This window comes from Pyxicephalus adspersus, chromosome 2 (genome assembly GCF_032062135.1).
Source record: "Pyxicephalus adspersus chromosome 2, UCB_Pads_2.0, whole genome shotgun sequence".
Lineage (NCBI taxonomy): Eukaryota > Metazoa > Chordata > Amphibia > Anura > Pyxicephalidae > Pyxicephalus > Pyxicephalus adspersus.
The window spans coordinates 116,180,329-116,186,328 of NC_092859.1; positions in this window are offsets into that span (position 1 = coordinate 116,180,329).

The window sequence follows — 6,000 nt, forward strand, 5'->3', positions numbered from 1 at the left end:
GGAGAGTATATATGTACAATAAATCAAACATATGCTCCTTATATGTTTTTGAACACCAAAAATTGGGCTGAACGTATCAATAAATGATTATCGGTATATAGTTACTGTCTCAAACCCGACACGTTTCGGTTTTTATTTAATCTCTATTAACTGCAGCCAAATAATATCTGTAATAAAATACTATTGCTATTATTGATAATTAATTGTATGATATATACCGTATACACAAATTATACCATTTTAATGTTAGTAATAATAAAATTATCCACAAGGTGGCCTACCTGTAGTGTTTGCTTGTTATAATTTTCATAGGAATTATCGGGGTGCTTTAGTACAGGGGTCGCCAACCATAGGTCCGCCAATACAGATAGCAATAAGAAAAAAAGTTTTAGTTAATACATTGTATTTAAGACATAGTCTACAGATTATTATAGTAAAATTAAATGTCTAACCTTTGCACTGATACTAGAAGTAATATCAATAACAAACTACCTGTTAGTTATCATATGTTATTAGTCTTACAATAGGTACAATCCTATACATAATCTGTAATGACCTGTAAACATATATATGTACCTTGAAAAGAGTGTTAATTGTAGTACCATGAATACCTGGGTATCTCATATAGATGGTAGATGGTTTATAGATGGTATGGTAGCTTTTAGGTTAGATAGCCGCTTAGTCCCAGATTGCAGTAATACTTTATCAAGATCCCCACCCTAGGGTTGGGGATAATGTTTTCCAATACTGAGGAGGAGATAACCGAACTATCAAAAATATGTTGCAAACCCACATGAAGACTAAAAGGGGTCACCATTTTACCTGTGTTTATAGACTATATACAGTTAGGGTCCATAAATATTTGGACAGAGACAACTTGTTTCTAATTTTGGTTCTGTACATTACCACAATTCCTTTTAAATGAAACAACTTGGATGCAAATGAACTTCAGACTTTCAAGTTTAATTCAGTGGGTTGAACAAAAAGATTGCCAAAAATCTCCTTCATAGTGGGCGTTTGGTTTTCCCCCCATAATATCTACCGCAGATGCATGTAATTAGGTATACAATACCAGTGTCACACTTACCTGTTCCTCACTAAACCACAGGCATCTCTCCTGCACATGTGGGCAGTTCTGATGCTGGGCGTGCTTCTGTTTCCAGGCTTTATCGACTTCGTCTATGCCGCTGGCCAATCAGGAAGTAGCCCCTTTACCAGCCCTGGCTATTTAGCTTGCTCGCAGACTCCAGTCTGCATTAGTGCATCAAGTTACTAGTGCCTAGCTCCCTAGTTCTGTGAACTAGTTCCTGTACACCTGCTGCCTAATACAGTGTTTCCTGTGTCCAGCTCCTGTGTTAACCACTTGTTGTCCAGTCTGTTGGTTCCCAGCCAACTTCCTTGTGCTGTTCATGTGGTTATCCCTGCTTCTCCTGTGCCTCCTGCTGTTCCAAAGTCACCAGTGTTTCCTGTGCCTGCATAGTGGCATATGCCATCTCCTTGCTGTTTGGAGAAGCTCTGGCATGGGCATCTCCACTCTGGGAGAGGAAGGATCCAGTTACTGGCAATATTGAAGCTTTCCTGAGCCTCTTCAGAAAGGTGTTTGATGAACCCACGCTCGCCTCCTCGTCAGCCAGCGCACTCCTACGTCTCTCCCAACAATGAGGCGCTCCATGCTACCTTCTGGCAAGTCCTTTCTGACTACATGAAGGATGAGTTGGCCGGTCGGGAGATTCCCTCGTCTCTGGATGATCTGATCTCTTTGGCTATCCAGATAGATATCCGCTTCCAAGAGTGTTTCCAGGACATATCTTGCACACGCAAAGCCTTTGTTCCGCGACAGTGCACACGTGACAACGCATTGGCGTTTTCTTGTCACTTTCCTGGCCTGTGCTCCACTGTAAAATTGTAAGTCTGCTGGGTCGGAAACCACCTTGTCACGCTATTTTTCTCCCTGTTCAGGTTCATCCACTTCAGAGGGCCATGATCAGTGACTAACCGAAACTTCCGACCCAACAAGTAATATTGAGTGATTCTAAAGCCTTCTTAATGGCCAAACACTCCTCTACCACTGCGTAGTTCCTCTCATGGTTATTTAGTTTCCGACTCAAGTAAAGCACGGGATGCTCCTCTCCATTCCTATTCTGTGACAACACTGCCCCTATTCCTGAGTTAGAAGCATCTGTCTGTACCACAATTCAGGGGTCATCAGTACTGGTTGGGAACAAAGAGCCTGCTTTAGAGTCTGAAACACCTCCTCGGCTTCATCGTTCCACTTTATCATCACTGAGCCGCTTCCCTTGGTGAGATCAGTTAAGGGAACTACTATAGATGCAACATTGAGTATGAAGCATCTATATTAGCCAGTAATCCCCAGGAATGCCTTCACTTGTTTCTTATTTACAGTCTGGGGCCAGTTCTGTATGGCTTCAATCTTGGCAATTTGGGGCTTGACTACACCTCTCCCAATAATGTAACCCAAGTACTTGGCTTCTTCTAGACCAATGCTACATTTCTTGGGGTTCGCAGTCAACCCGGCTCTCGTCAGTCACTGCCTGTACTTTGAGTGGGTGTGTCTCCCAGGTCTTTTCAGAATAAAGCCTCTGTTCTGAGCGACCCCCTCTGTCTTTTTTCTTTTCTAGGCAAAACACAACTAACAGACTTTGTAAGAGCAGTATCAACACCGCTGCTCATTTTGCACACCGCACAGCTCCCAAGCACAGTGTTGATGCTTCCATTTACAACAGATTTGGTCATCTCCTCACTGCCAAACACTGCTCTCTTGGTCTTATCAACCACTCCGATTATACTGTGAATCACTGCATCTTTAGCCCCAACAACAGCCTCTGAGGCAGTAGTTACACTCTTGTCACTTGGCTTTTGCAGTATGTGCATTTTCCTGGTACCACCCTGTGAACCGAACATGACAGATATAGCATTCATATAGCTTGTCCCCAAAACGAGTTCTTATGTGCCTCTGCATGTGGCGATCCAGTTTTGAGCTTCTGGGACAAGTATAACTGCACTGATCCCATTGGAACAGTTTCTTCCCAATTTTTTTTTTAACTTTTGTCTGTTTTGGAGGCTTCCTGTTTCCACGCACGTTTTCAGCTTTCCCTTCCACTGGTGTAGCAACTCCTTCCCCAACATGCTTCTGAGTATCCTGTTCATCAGGCACAACAGTGATGGTTTCTTCCCTCTCCACTTTGCTTAATTTACAAAACTCTTCCCGCACCTTTTGGCAAACAGGGACAGCTTTTCCAATATTTACTTCGCTTAATTTACTAAACTCTCCGCACCTTTTGGGAAACAGGGACAGTTTTCCCAATCTTTACTTTGCTTAATTTACTAAGCTCTTCCAGCACCTTTTGGGAAACGGACACTTTCATTGGCTTCTTTGGACTGACCTATCTTCTCCGGGATGTCTGGAATAAGCCCTTTCAATTCATCTATTTCCTTCTGAATTTTTTCAGTGAATTCATTTGCAGTATTTTCCAACGCTCTTGAAGTAGATCCCCTCTTTGCTCTAGGACTTCAGTTGACTGTGTGAAGTGAGATATGGCACTATCATGCTTGCTACTGTACTGGTAGGCCAAGCCTCGTTGCAGAGTGCCAACTTCTTCCTCTTTTTCTTTTGTCCCTTCATCAGATTCAAAATCTCCTTCCTCAACCACCATTGGCTCAGCTTCTTCGTACTGCCCTTCAGGCTGTTCTTTTGTCTCAGCTGAAACAGGATCCCATCCATAAGCTTGGACTTCAATAAAAGGAAACTTTTCCCGAACCAACACAGGCTCATATCTATCAGCTTCCATCTCAGATGATATAGGAACACCCTCAGTCAGCCTGGAAGTATCCTTGTCAGTCCATACAGGGACACTTTCTTCAACTTCAATCTCAGTTAACACAACGATACTTTCTATAGCCTTTACTGCACATGAAACAGGGACACTTATTTCAGCATGCACTTCTTCACTCAAGACCACTTTAATTGGGACATCACCTCTGGATTCCTCCGGTCTCTCACTAGCTGCATCTGAAACAAGACTGGCAATTTTCTCTTCTTTAGACTCATCACCATCATCCTTATTTTCACTCTTTTGCTGCTTGACCCATTTCCCCCTATCATAAATCATTTTCTGTACTCCTTGAGCCCGTTCCATATGTTCCATAAGCATTGGCATGACTGCTGAACGCCTGTCCTTGTCAATACTTCTACTCCTTGCCTTTTCTCTTTCCCTACTACCTCCCCTATGCTTACGTTTACTTCTACTGGTGTTTCTTGATTTTTCTAGCAGGCCTTTCCTTTACTTCCTTTTTAGGTTCAAGCACAGGTATAGCCTCAAACTTTTCCCTATCACTCTCACTCTCACTGTTCTCTTCCTGTGGAGCTGGGAAAGGACTGTGGCTAACTTTCAAACTGACTCTGTCCTCCTCATTCTCAGTCTCTGACGCGGACTCATCTAGGTCTCCTGCTATACCAGCTCCCCTCCTTTTCCATTTTCTATCTGCCAATACCTCAACTACCTCCCCTAATGAGGAATCCTCTAATGGTTCTGGGCCTATATCAGAGGCTGTCAATATCTGCGGTGCACCTATTTTTGGTTCCAAGGTGGACTTCCATAATTTCAAAAAATGTGGAAAATCTCTACCAAGAATAATCTCATGTGTTAGTGCTGGGACCAATCCAACTTTATGAAGCACTGACCCATAGGGTGTTGTAATATAAGCAAGGGTAAATCATGCCTAATTTACTGTCAGAGGGGCCTATAAGTCCTGCTTCCACCAGAGTTACTACACGCCCTGAGTCGAGCAGCGCAGTCACACTGATCATTCACTTTTAAAAATATTTTTCCACTCTGTCTGAACCTGCCACAGTACACACCACCTGCGCAGACATAGACATGTGGCTTTTCAGAAAGGCAACATCACATTTCATATGTTCAGTAGTCATAGGACAGTTCACTGCAATGTCCCAACTCCTTACACCGAAAACATCTTCTAAGCCCTTTGTTTAGTCCAAAATTATACACCTTGGGCTTTCCTGAGCCCACAGTCTCATTATCTTCTTTACTTAAAGTCTTCACATTTCTCCCAGCTCCCTTAAGCCCCAGAACAGTCTTACCAGGAACTCTTGGAATCTGTGGGGTTAAGGGCTGAGAGTAATTTAGAAGATCCACAGCTGCAGAGTATCCCTCCACCAGATCCACAAGCTGCACCACTTCCTGCAAGACTTTATTTGTGGCCTCTCTCAGGGTGGTTAACTGTGCAGACAGTAAGTTGGCTTCTTGCTGGATTGCATTTGTGCGCTGTTGTTCTCTGGTTGCCTCCTGCTGGGCTGCCTGCAGACTGTATCGGGGCCTTTACCACATCATCCATTTTCAGACTTTAATGTGCTGCCCGCATCTTCCACCACTTGTGAGGGGTTACGCTCAGGATCGCCTTTGCTGGGGTCAAAGGACACTTGTCTGGTTCATCCAACACAGATCACACACCGTGGTATCAGCCTTAAGCTGGCTTGCAGCCAGGTTTATTGAAGGTTGCAGAAAAATAACAAAAACAGCAAATTAAAACCTTGCCTGTCTGGCACTTGCTATACATCAGACGTTCCTGTCTATCAGCTGGAGGGCTTCTCCCTGTCAGCTCAAAACTAAGCTTTCAGCAACCTTCTACTCACTTTTGAGCTCACTCACACAGACTAGCCATCTGTGTCTCCAAGCAGAGCTCCCTCACACAGAACCCCTGTGTGTCTCTCAGCAAAGCTCCCTCACACAGAACCCCTGTGTGTGTGTGTCTCTCCGCAGAGCTCCCTCACACAGAACCCCTGTCTGTGTGTCTCCGCAGAGCTCCCTCACACAGAACCCGTGTCTGTGTCTCCAAGCAGAGCTCCCTCAAACAGAATCCCTGTCTGTGTCTCCAAGCAGAGCTACCCACTGAGCTCCTGGCTCTATGTTAAATCCCCACCCTCAGTGCTTCTTCATTAATTACCTAGCAAGTGAGAGTCTT